This window comes from Pongo abelii, chromosome 3, assembly GCF_028885655.2.
Source record: "Pongo abelii isolate AG06213 chromosome 3, NHGRI_mPonAbe1-v2.0_pri, whole genome shotgun sequence".
In the NCBI taxonomy this organism is placed as follows: Eukaryota; Metazoa; Chordata; class Mammalia; order Primates; family Hominidae; genus Pongo; species Pongo abelii.
Window position 1 is genome coordinate 116,658,961 of NC_071988.2, and position 17,432 is coordinate 116,676,392.

The 17,432-nt window shown below is 36.9% G+C and overlaps 1 protein-coding gene across 2 annotated transcripts in view; it reads right to left on the reverse strand.

Annotated features, from left to right (window-relative positions):
- Positions 1 to 17,432, reverse strand: part of UNC5C (unc-5 netrin receptor C) — a 396,935-nt gene that overhangs the window by 54,073 nt on the left and 325,430 nt on the right. The gene's annotated exons all lie outside the window — the stretch shown is intronic.

The following is a 17,432-nucleotide window of genomic DNA, read 5'->3' on the forward strand; positions in this document are numbered from 1 at the left end:
AAAATGCAGAAATAGCACTAGCATTTTATTTCTTTTCCTTTTTAGTGTATTCTGAAGGTGGAAACTAACAATAATAATGCAATATGGATAATGATAATAATGTGAAGTGGAATAAGATAGGGAAAAGTCACTTAAAATCTGTGCAACACAAACTTTTTGAAATGAAAAACCAATGGAAAGTTTTAAAGTATATCTTATATTGGTAACCACAGTTCTCCAAGATTTACTATTCTGCTACATATGAATTAATCAAATGATATAGCACCATTTGGATTAATCAAATGAAGATGACTAAGAAGTACGTGAATTAAACCTTCCTAGTAATACTCAAGGGCCAAAAACAGAGGAAAACTGCAAGATTCACAATTAATTGGTTCAAAATGAAAGGTCTACAAAGCTGTAATACTAAAAGCAACTCTAAATCGTGCCTCAGGTAGCACTTCCATAGTTTGCTGCACACTCAGTTCTTACAAGCTATTTACCTATTTGGGGGAACTAATTCTGGAGAAACATGCAGTGCTACCTTAATGAAAGAGAGCTTTGCTGCAGCACAGACAGGTTTTCTCGGAATTAATTTTTAATGCTTTATTTTAGAGCAATGATTGCAACCTCCTACTCAGTTTTATAAATATTATATTCCTTATTCTAGTTGTCTGAGTCCATGTATTAGGTTTGATTTTCATTTTTAAACACCACTGCCTGGTAATAAAATTTTTCCATTTGTATTCTGTGAACTCAATAAAAGGACATCTGGGACATATACAGGCTCTATTTTCAAAACCCAAAGACTTAACACAAAACAAGTTCACTGCTAGTAGAGGAAGCCAGATCACAATGCCATCTTCCTGGAAGTGATGATGTTAAATAGAAGAAAAAAGACTTATTTTTGCAGGTAAGAGGGCAAGGAAATGTGTATAAAAGGCATGTTTACAAATGCTATGATGCTCATCCTGAAACTTTTGGTAAGAATCAGCCTGGCAGCCGGGCATGGTGGCTCACGTCTGTAATCCCAGCACTTTAAGAGGCTGAGGCAGGTGGATCGCCTGAGCTCATGAGTATGAGACAGTCTGGGCAACATGGTGAAAGCCCATCTCTACCCAAAATACAAAAAATTAGCCAGGCATGGTGGCGTGTGCCTGTGATCCTGGCTACTCGGGAGGCTGAGGTGGGAGAATCACTTGAGACTGGGAGGTGGAGATTGCAGTGAGCAGAGATTGCGCCACTGCACTCCAGCCTGGGTGACAGAGTGAGACTCTGTCTCAAAAAATAAAAAGAAAAGAATCAGCGTGGTCCTGCTTGAATAAGCAGAAGAGCTGCGTCTTGCAAAAGGAAAGCCTATCTCCAGCTAGATATCACGTGGTCTGAAATTTCTCCCTGTAAAGCAGTTCTGAGTTTTTTGTCCCTGCTTCCCACCAGAATTCCTGTTCTTGATAGGCAGACCAAGAATAGAGAATATAACTTGGTAATTTCGATTTGAATGTCAACTCTCATAAATATTATGTAGATTTAAACTACTCAATAAATGTTTTGTGCCTTATGGTATTTATCTGAAACTTCAATCTCATTCCAGGCACAGAATTGGAATTCATTCATTCATTGATTCATCATCCATTTAGCAAATACTCTTGAACCTTATTATATTCTGGGTTCTGTTGTAGACACGGGGATACTTTCCTGTTTTTACTGAAGTTTAACAGAAAATAAGTAAACAAAATAATAAGATCATTTCAAATAGTAAAAAAGATCTTTTAAAAATAAACCAAAAGAACATAATGTGTTTGGAGATGTCAGGATGGCCAACTTAGGGAATTAAGGAAGAATTTTTTTTTAATTGAGATGAAATTTGACCTGGAGCTTGACAAAAAAAGAATCTGCCAAGTGAAGATCAGGAGGCAAGTGCTTGATGAGAAACAACAATAAATACGAAAGTCCTGACAGACATAATGTTTAGAGGGTGGGGAGCAAGTAAGAAAGGAAACGGAGGAGGTGGGGTCAGAGGAGAGGCGACACCAGGTCACGTCCTGGTGGGCCAGGATGAGGAGTCTCGCTCTGTCACCCAGGCTGGAGTGCAATGGCACGATCTCAGCTCACTGCAACCTCCGCCTTCCGGGTTCAAGCGATTCTCCTGTCTCAGCCTCCCGAGTGGCTGGGATTACAGGTGTGTACCACCACGTCCGGCTAATTTTGGTATTTTTACTAGACACGAGGTTTCACCATGTTGGCTAGACTGGTCTCGAAATCCTGGGCTCAAGCTATCTGCCCACCTTAGCCTCCTAAAATGCTGGGATTACAGTTGTGCACCACCACGTCCGGCTAATTTTGGTATTTTTACTAGACACGGGGTTTCACCATGTTGGCTAGACTGGTCTCGAAATCCTGGGCTCAAGCTATCTGCCCACCTTAGCCTCCCAAAATGCTGGGATTACAGGCCCGAGTCACTGCACCTGCCCTCCACAATGAGTTTTGATTCTAAGTGAAATGCATATCCTGTGATCGAATGTCATTTTGAAAAAAATCACTTTGGTTTCTATAGATATGGATTGTCAAATGGAGCAAAGTGATAGGGTTTTACAGATGGCTTCTATAACACATGGCTTGGGAGATGTCTTTCAATAGGTGTATAATATAACTGATGAAGTGTTTGCATTTGAGGTTGTTCTGAACAAAAATAAAATATTAAAAAAATTAAATATAGCCTCACTCTAAAATATTAAAAATATTAAAATATTTATTTAAAAATTTTAAAAAATATTTTACAAAGTCTCACTTACTTTAGTTATTCCTCGTAGGCAATTAGGACCAATCTAGCCAAACTCTTATTTTCCTACATGGGAAAGTTTAAAACAGACCAGTATTAAGTGTACTTACCAAAGGTTCGACACTCCAATTTACTCTGTTATGGAAACACTGATAAAAAGTTATGTAAGGCATCCCTGTAAAACTTTTTCATCATTTTCAAAACACTTCTGCAACTACAGAAGTAAAACATCACTTAGCAGGCTGGGAATCAGAGAAGAAGGGGATTACTGTTCCATCCCCTAAATGAGGGGAACACAGAATCACTTTCTGGAGTTTGTTTTTATGCTTCTCCATCTGATCCGTCTCTCATGGAACAACAGGGAACATTTTCTTCAGCTAATGAGGTGACCCTGCTGAGAGTAGTCCTAGCAATAATGAAAAATAACATCTCCGGCAGAACACAGTGCAAAATAATTGTTTTTTGGTTGCTACCGACAGCCTGGTTCAAAAGTTAGGGATTTCAGTTAACTTTCCTGCTACTTCAAAGTAAGGTGGTCTAAGAAAGGCACCAGGCCATGGGCCAGTACACTGCTTTTCAGTGTCACAAACATCAGCTTGAATCCTAGCTCTGCCACTTAGCTGGGAGAGCTTGGCCGAACTACTTCGCTTTTCTAAGCATCAGTTTTCTCATCTGTGTAAGGGGATATGAATACTTACTTCTAGAGCTGTGGAAAGGATAAATGAGATTTGTAAGGTGCTGGTACATTGCCAGTAATCAAGAAATGACCAACAATGACATTGATATAATTATGATGCACGTTACTAAGGTATACTAAGATGCTGGGTCCTTAAGGGATTTTATTTGTAAAGTCAACGTAGCCTATTATCTAATGAGTGATCTTAGGAAACTCGTTTGAATTTCAGTTTCCCCAGTTATTACATAGACAGGGAGCCCAGTTTTTCAGAGAAGCTGCATGCAATGCTGTCTTCTAAGGACTCTTGCACTCTCTTCATGTAAAAAGGCTTATGCCTGACCTTTGTGGCTTCTGGAAAAAGATATGGTGGTATGTTTCCAAAGCACATTTTCAAGGCCAGAGTGCAAATTGATGGTAAAAAGGTATCTCAACCAAGAGTGATGCAATTTCTCAAGAGGATGTTTGGAAAATGGGGTAGGGGTGGTGTTTTTTTGGTTGTCATGAGGATTAGGTGGTTGTTTTTTGGCATTTGGTGAGTGAAGGCCAAGGATACTGAATGTCCTGCAATGAAAGAAACAATCTTGCCATGAAAGGATGGCCCAGAACAAAATCCATCTCCCTTGATAACAACTTTCAAAATCACCTCTTTTTGACTGAGAAGGCAAGAATGGGCATGGCATTCAGGGAAAGGTATGAGGCTTGTTACCCCTGGGTACAGTGTGGCCTCAGCAACTGCCTTTTCAAGAGCAGTGCTTTTTCAAGGGTAACTGCTTATAACCTATATCCACTTTAAAACAATGTTTTTTTTTAAAAAAGTAATTATTTCGAGATAGGGTCTTGCTCTGTCGTGCTGGCTGGAGTGCAGTGGCATGATCATAGCTCACTGCAGCCTCCACCTCTTGGGATCAAGCAATCCTCCCATCTCAGCCTCCCAAGTAGCTGGGACCACATATCTGTACCACCACACCCAGGCTATTTAAAAATTTTTTTTGTAGAGATGGGGTCTTGCTATGTTGCCCAGGCTGGTTTTGAACTCGTGGGCTCAAGCAATCCTCCCACGTTGGCTTCCCAAAGTGCTGGGATTACAGGTGTGAGCCATCGCACCTGGCTGTAACTTGTATTTTTAAAGAAAATTTATTTTTTAAAGCATTGATTTTCCTGACCTGCAGGAATACAGACTAAAGGAGATTCGATTTGGAGAAAACCTTTAAGTGAAGGAAAAATATTTGAAAACTGGAGCAAGAGCAGGCTATGTCTTAAACAGTTATGCAATGCTCCTTTTACTTGAAGACCATCTCATAATTGCTCAAAACATTATCTCAAGTGATTATCTCATTCAATCTTTTTCATATGAGGAGACAGAGTCTCAAAGGTGAGAAAGGTTGTTTGCAAAGTTACCCAGAGTGTTGATATTCTACCAACTAAAATTTGGGTAAATAAAACTGACAATGTATAATTTTGCATTGTCCAGCTCTGGGTGGCACCATTCATATTTGTGTTTACTGTAGATTTGGATTAATCATAGAACCATTTTCTGGCTGCTGGTAGTAAAGTGACTTAGGGAACGAATGACTTGTTTCTAATTTGCACAAGGTCATCATTTAGACTAGATGTGAGGTCGCCTGAACTTTTTAGTGACGTCCAACCATTGTAAAAGATCAGAGCCCATGTCCAAGTATTGTAAAAAAAGAAAGAGAGCAAGAGAGCTTTCCTTGGTGTTTACACTGAAGGAAGTAATATCAAATTATCCCTAAGTACACAGCCAAGACCCAGTAACTGAGCAACAATATACCTAAATGTAGCCTGTCTGGTGGGTTTATATTTGAGAGTCTCAAGAATAATGCCAGAAACCAAATGTAAATCTTCATTTCCCCAATAAACAGCAACTACTTTTATTTTTCTAGCCTTTTCAAATTTTTTCTTTCCAAGCAATATGGATAGATAGCAAAAAATGATCATGGTTTTATTACTACATTTAAAAAAAATAATTCAAACTGTTTTTATGCCATAATACATACTTTCATAGAAATAATTATCAAGCAAATATTCTGATGTGAGAAATGTCATAACTTCTGAACATCATTAGCCAGGTTTAAATCCTCAAAACCAAGTCTATGTTCTCACAAACTTGCAAACCCCCAGGATGTTGGAGCAAAAATAGATCATTGATTGGAACTCCCTAATTTAACCCTTTGAGCATACAGTGGTAAAGGGATTTGTCTAACATTATAAAGCTGGTGAAACGCAGAGCCAGGGTTGGATCCCAGCCCTCAGGCTACACCTCCACCGTCCTTCTTAAGTACTATGTGAGCAATAATGAGTAGATTCAAATGAGGAGAGACAAGGAAATAACAGAAGAGGGCTTGGTAGGCACCTGGCTTAATTTGTAATTCGGTGATTGCATGAGATAACCCTGCTGATTTGGACTGTAAAATATTTCTCCATTTGAAATATTATCATGTATAGTCATGACACTTATAAAGCCAAAAATAGCATAGAGAGGTTGTCTCCTTTAAATGGAAAAAATTTCCAAACAGTGTCTTCTGTTTCAAGTGTGGGGCAAGCAAAGAGGTGTACCAAACCTTGGCATTTCCACTCTAATGTGACTGGAGAGTCTTGCTAGAGTGATGTAGTTGTTAATGCATGATAATCACATTGCATTTGGCATAAAACCCTATAAGTAAATATTTAAAGGAGAAACATCATTTCCCTCAAAAATGATGCCATGTGGAAAAAAGGAATAATCATCAATAATTGGAGGAGCTCTACACGTCAGAAGAAAATCCCATTTTTTTGGTGTTTGTTATTATGCTTTAAGTTCTGAGATACATGTGCAGAATGTGCAGGTTTGTTACATAGGTATACACATGCCATGGTGGTTTGCTGGACCCATCAACCTGTCATCTACATTAGGTATTTCTCCTAATGCTATCCCTCCCCTACCACCCACCCCCTGACAGGCCCCGACGTTCGATGTTCCCCTCCCTGTGTTGGTGTGTTCTCATTGTTCAGCTACCACTTATGAGTGAGAACATGCAGTGTTTGGTTTTCTGTTCCTGAGTTAGTTTGCTGAGAATGATGGTTTCCGGCTTCATTCATGTCCCTGCAAAAAAACATGAACTCATCCTTTATTTATGGCTGCATAGTATTTCATGGTGTATATGTGCCACATTTTCTTTAAGCGGTCTATCATTGATGGGCATTTGGGTTGGTTCCAAGTCTTTGTTATTGTGAACAGTGCTGCAATAAACGTATGTGCGCATGTGTCTTTATAGTAGAATGATTTATAATCCTTTGTGTATACACCCAGTAATGGGATTGCTAGGTCAAATGGTATTTCTGGTTCTAGATCCTTGAGGAATCACCACACTGTCTTCCACAATGGTTGAACTAATTTACACTCCCACCAACATTGTAAAAGCATTCCTATTTCTCCATATCCTCCCCAGAATCTGTTGTTTCCTTTTTTTTTTTTTTTTTTTGAGACGGAGTTTCACTCTCATTGCCCAGGCTGGAGTGCAGTGGCGTGATCTTGGCTCACTGCAACCTCCACCTCCTGGGTTCAAGCGATTCTCCTGCCTCAGCCTCCCGAGTAGCTGGGATTACAGTCATCTGCCACCATGCCCAGCTAATTTTTTGTATTTTTAGTAGAGATGGATTTCACCATGTTGGCCAGGCTGGTCTCGAACTCCTGACCTCAGGTCATCCACCTGCCTCAGCCTCCCAAAGTGCTGGGATTACAGGTGTGAGCCACTGCGCCCAGCCTGTTTACTGACTTTTTAATGATCGCCATTCTAACTGGTGTGAGATGGTATCTCATTGTGGTTTTGATTTGCATTTCTCTAATGACCAGTGATGATGAGCTTTTTTTCATGTTTGTTGGCTGCATAAATGTCTTCTTTTGAGAAATGTCTGTTCTTATCCTTTGCCCACTTTTTGATGGGGTTGTTTTTTTCTTATAAATTTGTTTAAGTTCCTTGTTGATTATGGATATTAGCCCTTTGTCAGATGAGTAGACTGCAAAAATTTTCTCCCATTCTGTAGGTTGCCTGTTCACTCTGATGATAGTTTCTTTTGCTGTGCAGAAGCTCTTTAGTTTAATTAGATCCCATTTGTCAATTTTGGCTTCTGTTGCCACTGCTTTTGATGTTTTTAGTCACGAAGTCCTTGCCCATGCCTATGTCCTGAATGGTATTGCCTAGGTTTTCTTCTAGGGTTTCTATGGTTTTATGTCTTACATTTAAGTCTTTAATCCATCTTGAGTTAATTTTTGTATAAGGTGTAAGGAAGGGGTCCAGTTTTAGTTTTCTGCATATGGCCAGTTTTCCCAACACCATTCATTAAATAGGGCATCCATTCCCCATTTTAAAGCAATAAAAGCTGACAACCACTTGCTTCTGGCATCCAAGATCCTGCATGAGAACAGGCTTAAAAATGAGACAGATCTGCCTTCATACATTGGCTCCAGCGCTCACCTGTGGATATTGGGAGGGCTGTTTCAATTCTATGCCTCAGTTTCTTCCTTTGTAAAAGAGAACTATTATTAGGGGATTAACAGAAGTTCTGTTTGTAAGGCTTTTTTTCTACCTTTTGAGTATTAATTAAATTGAGCTCAATTCAATTTTTTCTTAACTTGATCATGTCTGACACAGTAGACTGGGGTCAGAAGCAACTAATGCCAGGGCCTAAAATCAGTGTATTATGTGGACAGCAAACAGAATTAAAATGAAATCTGAAATATCTTTAAACTACCATATAAGATATGGTACTTTTTATGCCCTCTAAAGTCTATATGTAGGTGTCTGGGCATTAAAACTCCGTCTTTACGTTAGTATCAGATACTTGGCCAAAAAGGAGATAGGTAGAGTTTTAGGAGGTGTCCTGCTTGCCTTTGAGGTTTACTCATTACATTTCAATATGGAGCTGCTTCTATGACCTTAATACATGTAAATAGATTTTAGGATACTGTGGGGATTAAGCACAATAGACGATGGATTCATATCTTATGGGGGTGGCTAGGATGCAAGTTATGCATATGACATAATGTCATTTATAAAAGCATTAAACATATTCTATAAAAGTAGCTATTTTTAGGTCACAAAGGTCTTGGTTAGTTTTAGTAATATTTATCTACTCTAAGTCCACTAGGCTACTTGATAAGATTGTTCCTCATTTTCTGATCCTATCGTTAGAAGAATCCCCTCTCCTTGACCTGGCCGCTTGGTCTTCTTTTTTGCCAGTTACTTTACACTAAGCCAAAACATGGGCAATTTTTTCACCCCAATTACATTTGTTCTGATGCAAATGTTCTTATTAAAACCTCAAGGGCCATTCAAAATAAACATGTCCAGATTTTCTTTTATCCTTTAAGGTCAGCTCTTATCTAGCAAACCCATCAGGGCTGCACTAATGATGTCAAAGGTCAGGTCTGTCAAAGACACCCAGGGTCATTTATTATAATTTACCACTCTTCTGAGGGTTTATTTATTGATAGGGCTTAAGGAACTCCAAATAAATGAATACATAAATCCTAGGACATGACAACAACAATTAAAAAGAACATTTGCTTATCACTGATGTCAGTTATCTAAATTGCCATGGTAATTTACTGCTCCAGCCTGCTGAGGACAATGGCCACACCTCACTAAGCTGGTCCATAGCCCTGTTCCTTACAGTGACCAGCCACACCCTTCTGAAAATGAATAGTAGATAATTAACATCCCAGGATGTAAATGTCTTATCTCATGATTCACAGCAGGTGAAGCATAAATGCCTGAAATTTAAACTAAGTTCATTAATATCAAACTCATAGATCAGCTACTCAAGTGTTTTTATATAAGTGTTACATTATATAAACTATATTATGTTTTATATAAGTGTTATATAAACTATAATATATTACATAAACTATATCATGTAAACTATATTATAAAACATATATGTTTTATATAAGTGTTATATTATATAATGGACTCTATCCCCGTCAATGCTTCTTAGAAAAGAAAAATAAATTATAAATCCAAAAGCAATGATACCAGAATCCCTCCATGGTAGTAAAGACAACTGATAGAAAAAGTAAAATGATGAAGAGTCCTGATGTATAAGGTGACTGACTTCTAGAATACATGAACCTATCTGCTAGATTTCTAGCAAGAAGAAAATTGAGCTTGCAGCCCTGGACCTGCACTCCCGTGATCTCAAAGGAGCCCATGCTTTGCTGTAGTTGCTGGCTTGGTGGCACCTTTCTTGATCCCCTCAGAGTTCCCTTTCCACCTAGAATCTAAAGACCTTGCATTTGTTTTCTAACCTGTTTGGTGCTCTGTAGGTGTTCATTAGGCTTCTGTGGGCTAAAGTTTCTAACCACATCCCTGCTTTCAAAACCAGGAAAATGTTTTACCAGAAAGGAAGAAAGCAAAAGCAAAGCACACTTATTATACCAGACACTGTGTAGCATTGTGTTGGGCAGGCAGGCCATGTACAGAATATTTATTTGCCAGCTGGGACGCTACACATATCAAGAACTACACAAACACAGCTATGACATCAACTTCTTCCAACTATAGATAAAAGCTCTCACTGTCTACCACTCACAATTATGCTTTCCTATCAAACTGCTGTGTTGACAAGAATTTCACTGGGAAATGACTAGCACCTTCTCAAATGCCTACCACAGGCGGTTATAAACGTATCATTCTAAAGTCAAGAAATGAGTATTTGTAAGGTAAATTACTTCCCCACATTAAATCCACCTGGGCTTCTGGGGGCCCTGGTATGCACTGTGTCCACACTACAATTTACACATGGAGAGCTCTGCCACTTCCTCTGTACTTCTGAGAATTAATAGAAGAGCTGTGTGACATGTAATTTTTTTAATGAGTTGAAAGTGCTAACTTTGCAGAATGCCTAACATTTTAATTTCCCAAAGTCAGGAAGTTCACTGATGCAGACACAATTCCAAGCAGTTCTTGTTAGTAAATTGCAATTTTAAATTTGTCTACTGTGGCATGAACCGTCTTCAGCAAGGAGTAATTCTAAGTTCAGATTTGAACTGTTACAAATCCCTATGAGAAACTCCAAACTTACAATGAGAATAAAAACTAAAATCTATAGGAATGGTTGCAGTAACTTAATAATCCAATCTACTGTATTGATAAATATATATATAAATCCACATTTCTGGACTAGGCCATATATATAGTATTTGAATTGCTATTTTCAAAAGGAAGAAGTAAGTGATTAAACTATTCATATTATATGCTATCCATGACAAATAGATCTTACTAAAAATTCATTATAAATATTATAAAAGTTAGGCCTGATGTGGTGGCTTAGGCCCGTAATCCCAGCATTTTGGGAGGCCGAGGTGGGCAGATCACTTGAGGTCAGAGTTCGAGACCAGCCTGGCCAACATGGTGAAACCCCATCTCTATTAAAAATACAAAAATCAGCTGGGTAGGGTGGCAGATGCCTGTAATCCCAACTACTTGGGAGGCTGAGGCAGGAGAATTGCTTAAACCCAGGAGGCAGAAGGTTGCAGTGAGCCAGAATCGTGCCACTGCACTCCAGCCTGGGCAACAGAATGAGACTCCATCACATTTAAAAAAAAAAAAAAAGATTATAAAAGTTAAAAGTTATCAGGTCTTAGTAATACAATTGTATTTCAACTTAAAAGGTAAATACGCTTATTGTCTTAGCATTTTTTGAGATTTCCTAAGTGCTTCCTGCTTCTTCTGTATCTTTCTATGTGTCCTGTTCCCTGTGTCTCTCTCTCTCTTGTCATAACCATTTAATGTAAAGCCTATTTCAAAAATATATTGTAAAATGTGGGGGGTGGCTGCTTTTACATCAGTTTAGGGATGATATAAAGAAACCTAAATATTTTAATGTGTGCACAGTATAATTGGTCTTCCAATACTGATTCTGTAGTATTATTAAGTAAAAACTGATATTTGTTATTAATGTTAAGTTTTTTTTAGATCAGACATATATTTTCAATTATTTTTAATAGCGACAAACACGCCAAATCACTTACCTTTCTTTTTTTTATTACACTTTAAGTTTTAGGGTACATGTGCACAACGTGCAGGTTAGTTACATATGTATACATGTGCCATGTTGGTGTGCTGCACCCATTAACTCGTCATTTAACTTACCTTTCTTATTCAGTGCAATCCATGTCATTTAGTATACCAAAGAACTCCACTTTTTAAAATGTTGTTTTGAAGACAATTAAGTATGTGCTTATGAACCCAAAATGTCCAAGTTATTTCTGGCACCTTAAGTGATTCTGATGGCTTCTAATTACTCTTTAGTAACGCATTCTGGTGAAATAACATCAATTTTGTAAAGGTCTTAATTTGAAGGCATGAAGGCACCAAGGCACTGATTGTCTCCAGTGTAGGAACTACTTTTTCAGGCTAGTGAGACTTTATCCAGTGTAATACATATATATTATGTATTATACAGTACTTACAATATGGACTACTGTGTATGAGTGGTATAAAAATGTAATAGAGCTTCTGAAATTGTTTACAGACCATGATTATATTTCACAAATGAAATTACACAGTATCACATAATGAATCCAAGTTATCACACAGCCTAAGAATTTAAATTATAATTGCAAGGACAGATATATATCTATATATCTGTATATGATAGGCAACTGGGAAATAATGTAAAACTATAATTCAGTTCCAAATCCCCATGTCTTCAAAATACTTGTGTTACTGGCTATAAGTAAGTCTTGCACCCTAGGGTTTCATACAACTAGGGTTTTATACAAGTATTTTCTATAAATACTTTTTTGGTAATCTAATTTGAATCAATGTGACCAAAGTCAGTGACATTGCTATTTCTTAAATCCAGAGAGCCACGCTTCCAAGACCATGCTGTGACCTATCCTCAACAGTTCTTTTTAAAAAATGTCATTTATTATTATAAACATAATGGAATACTAAGCATAAATAATGTATAGAATAGGAAGCATATAGGGTTGTTTTTTTTTTCTTGTAAATTTGTTGGAGTTCATTGTAGATTCTGGATATTAGCCGTCTGTCAGATGAGTGGATTGCAAAAATTTTCTCCTATTCTGTAGGCTGCCTGTTCACTCTGACGGTAGTTTCTTTTGCTGTGCAGAAGCTCTTTAGTTTAATTAGATCCCATTTGTCAATTTTGGCTTTTGTTGCCATTGCTTTTGGTGGTTTAGTCATGAAGTCCTTGCCCATGCCTATGTCCTCTATGTTCTGAATGGTATTGCCTAGGTTTTCTTCTAGGGTTTTTATGGTTTTAGGTCTAACATGTAAGTCTTTAATCCATCTTGAACTAATTTTTGTATAAGGTGTAAGGAAGGGATCCAGCTTCAGCTTTCTACATATGGCTAGCCAGTTTTCCCAGCACCATTTGTTAAATAGGGAATCCTTTCCCCATTTCTTGTTTTTCAGTGGGCAAATGATGTGAACAGACACTTCTCAAAAGAAGACATTTATGCAGCCAACAGACACATGAAAAAATGCTCATCATCATTGGCCATCAGAGAAATGCAAATCAAAACCGCAATGAGATATCATCTCACACCAGTTAGAATGATGATCATTAAAAAGTCAGGAAACAACAGGTGCTGGAGAGGATGTGGAGAAACAGGAACACTTTTACAGTGTTGGTAGGACTGTAAACTGGTTCAACCATTGTGGAAGACAGTGTGGCGATTCCTCAGGGATCTAGAATTAGAAACACCATTTGACCCAGCCATCCCATTACTGGGTATATACCCAAAGGATTATAAATCATGCTGCTATAAAGACACATGCACACGTATGTTTATTGTGGCACTATTCACAATAGCAAAGAACTGGAACCAACCCAAATATCCAACAATGATAAACTGGATTAAGAAAATGTGGCACATATACACCATGGAATACTATGTAGCCATGAAAAATGATGAGTTCATGTCCTTTGTAGGGACATGGATGAAGCTGGAAACCATCATTCTCAGCAAGCTATCGCAAGGACAAAAAAACAAACATCGCATGTTCTCACTCACAGGTGGGAATTGAACAATGAGAACACTTGGACACAGGAAGGGGGACATCACACACCGGGGCCTGTTGAGGGGTAGGGGGAGGGGGGAGGGATAGCATTAGGAGATATACTTAATGTAAATGATGAGTTAATAGGTGCAGCACACGAAGGTGGCACATGTATACATATGTGACAAACCTGCACGTTGTGTACATGTACCCTAGAACTTAAAGTATAATAATAAAAAATAAAGAAAGAAAAAAAAAAGAAAGCATATTGAAAAAGAAAAAAAAATACTTGTAATCTCATTATCCCAGAAAATTCATAAATTTCATTCATCTTTTACTAAGCATACCTTTACACACTTATCAGTAAATACATATATAAATCCATATTCTGCTTTTCCATGTTAAAACTTCATAAATATTTTAGCAGACATCATAAATGATGTTCCATTTAATGGAAGTACTATGTGTTACTTAACCATCATCCTAATATTAGACTTTTGGGTTTTACATTTTTTACAATAATAACAAAGAATATAGACATATTTGGCATACAGCTGCTCCTCAGTATCCAAGGAGGATTGATTCCAGAACCACCCCCCACCACCGACACCAAAATCGGAGATTGCTCAAGTCCCTTATATAAAATGGCATAGTATTTGCATGTAACCTATGCACATCCTTATGTATACTTTAAACCATCTCTAGATTGGTTATAATACCTAATATAATTTAAATATTAAATAAATTGTTATGCTGTATTTTAAAATTTGTTTTATTTTTAGTTGTTGTATTTTTTTATTGTTTTTAAAAATATTTTTGACCTGCACTTGGTTGAATCCACAGATGTGCAACTCACTGATACTGAGGGCTGACTGTATATATTTTTAGATACTCATACTAATTACTTAATCTTATTCATTCAGGTAGAATTATTGGGTCAAAGGGTATGATAACTTTAAAACTCTTGACTTATATTGTCAAATTGCTTCCCCACAAAAATTTTTATTCCCATTAGCAAAGTACGAAAGTTTCCACTTAACTACACATTTGCTTAACATTTAGCATTATTATATCTTTAAAGTATTCATTAGTTTTATAAATAACCTTCAAAGCCTTTTTATGAAAAATTTCAATTGGTGTCGAATTTGAGGAAAGAAATCGATTTCTAACATGTCTTATCTGAACACTATCAAACTGGTAAACAATTTAGAAAACTTATGATTAATTTTTCAGTTGAAATTAAGCATTCTAAAAACTATAAAGCCCATAATAAACAAAACTCTATATTCAAACTATGAGTCAAAAATGATCTCTAATATATATTACTTAGGCATAATGGGAAATGGAATTGAATAAAGAATAGCCCAATCAGATAGTAAAAGCCATTAATTGGACATGTTAAAATAAATACTGAAGAGACCCGGCGCAGTGGCTCACGCCTGTAATCCTGCTTTGGGAAGCTGAGGTGCGCGGATCATGAGGTCAGGAGATCTAGACCATCCTGGCCAACATGGTAAAACCCTGTCTCTACTAAAAATACAAAAATTAGCTGGGTATGGTGGTGTGTGCCTGTAATCCCAGCTACTCAGGAGGCTAAGGCAGGAGAATCGCTTGAACTAGGGAGTCAGAGGTTGCAGTGAGCAGAGATCACGCCACTGCACTCCAGCCTGGCGACAGAGCAAGACTCTGTCTCTAAATAAATAAATAAATAAATAAATACATACATACATACATGCCTACATACTGAACAATACTGTAAGTTCCATTTCTTAACTTTCAGTCTTTTCCTATAATTATGATTTAAGTATGTGACTCATAAACAGAATAAAACTGAGTTTTTTCCTACAATTTTGGATTTCCTTTTACAGGTGAATTTAATTCATTTACATTATGATCCCTGATATATGTAGCTTTATTTCCACAATCTCATTTATTGTTTTCATTTACTAGTTTTCCTTTTGCCAATTTCCTACCCTTAAAATTTTTATTTTGAATTTATGTATTCAATTTTTACGTGTGTACTCAAGTCTTTTAACATTTTAACTACAACAGTGGAATCAATGAAGTCTAATGTAAATACCGTTACTATTCTTTTCCTGAGCAATATATAGAAAATGGAAATTTTTAACTTAGTTTGCACCTTCCCATATTCCATGTTAATGTTGTCTACTGTTTAGCTCCATCTTATTTTCAACTGCTCCTCAATTAGTCTCATCTTATTTTAAGGAACCAATTGTTGTTTTTCATTTTCAGTAGTTTACTCAGTAAGGTTTATGAGTAATAAATCCTCTCTATCTTGATTACCTGAAAATCTTTTAAATTTTGTTATTTTATTCAGTAAATGTTGGACTTTCTCATTCTATCCTCCATTAGTTTTATTCTCTCTTTTACATATTCACTTATGTATTAACAAAACTTCCTTGTATTGTGGGAAGTTTCATAAGATCTACACTTCAGTTTATAAATTTTCTCTTCAGCTTTATCTAAAGCTGTATCTGATCTGATTTTTCATCTTCCAATGAGTTTTAAATTTCAATCATTATGCCCTCCTCTCTAGACATTCCATTTGTTTTTTTCTCCAAATCTGTCTTTTTAACAATATTCTGTTATTTCATTTGTGCTTATATTCCTTTTAAAAATATGGTTTGTCTTTTTTACATTTACTTTATTCTGTAGTTTCCTTCAGATTGCTCTATGAGTTCATGTTAGTAGAATGCTAACTCATTTATTATTGCTGACTCTCCCTTACAGTGGACAATTTTCTTGGGTGATTGGGAACTTTGTATTGTAAGCTTATTGACAGGTGTGGCCTATTTTTGTCTTAGACTAATGAACTTACGTTATGAAAGGAAACTTAGAGAGTGGCTTGCTGTTTGCTCTGCTGGTGTCCTAGAGGCTTAATTATACATCTTTTGTGTTTTGCTTCTAGCACTGTATCTTAGATTCCATACCAGAGCTGGGGTGAGGTTATGGTTTTACTATAGGTTTTATTTAAATGAAGTCTTCATTTCCCTTTTCCTACCACTTTTTTCTATGTCTTCCCTTGGCTGATGGGCAAAAATGTTATAGTTGTTTCTTGTGGTGCAGGTCAGGCATTTGTGAGTTTCAGCTTTCTTTAGGGTTCTTGTTTCCAAGTCTAGGTCTCACAAAGCCAGGACTTCTTCCTCTGTGCCAAAACTGAAACCCTGATTTCCAGTCCCTGGGACCCATGTCCATATCCAGCTCCCCTCTCCTGGTTATGTTGGTGTCCACTCACACAGTTACCTCTCTAGCTTGGAGTTGCAGCTTCATTTTTGGCATTTGAGGATTTCTCTATCTTCTTTCTTTTGGACCACTTTTTTTCTCTCTCTTTCTTTCTGCATGCACATGTATGTCTCTACTAAGTTTGCAATATTTTATCCAACATTTTAATATATTTTCAGTCAAAGGTGTTTGTATTAAGTGCTTAACAAAGAAATGTATCTGAATTTGCTTTGAACAAATTAACAAATAAACATCAACAGTAATATTTTCTATATATTTCACATTGTATTTCTTTTAAGTACTAAGTTAGCTTTTGAAAAAATATTATACTACATTATCTAGGTAACTCTGAATCCTACTAACATCCATTATGAACTCTGAATTTCTCCTATCTAGCAGTACACGTATATTTATATCAGAATTATTTGTATACAATTTTGAATAGATTCAGAGGTTGTAGTTCTTACCTGGTTCACTGAAAGTAGACTAGCTTTATTTTGAGACAACATTGTGATATCATTGAAGGACTATTTATTAATGCATTCCAGACACTAATTCTCCCAAAGGAAATAAATATTAAATGACAATTCCTAATTGCTGATTGCAACTTTCTGCCTATCTTTTCTACCCTCATTCTTTTTCTTAATACTGACCTTGTCCCTCTTGCGAACTTTGCACTTTCACTATTAGAAGCCTTTGTTTTCCAAAATAATGGCCAAACAAT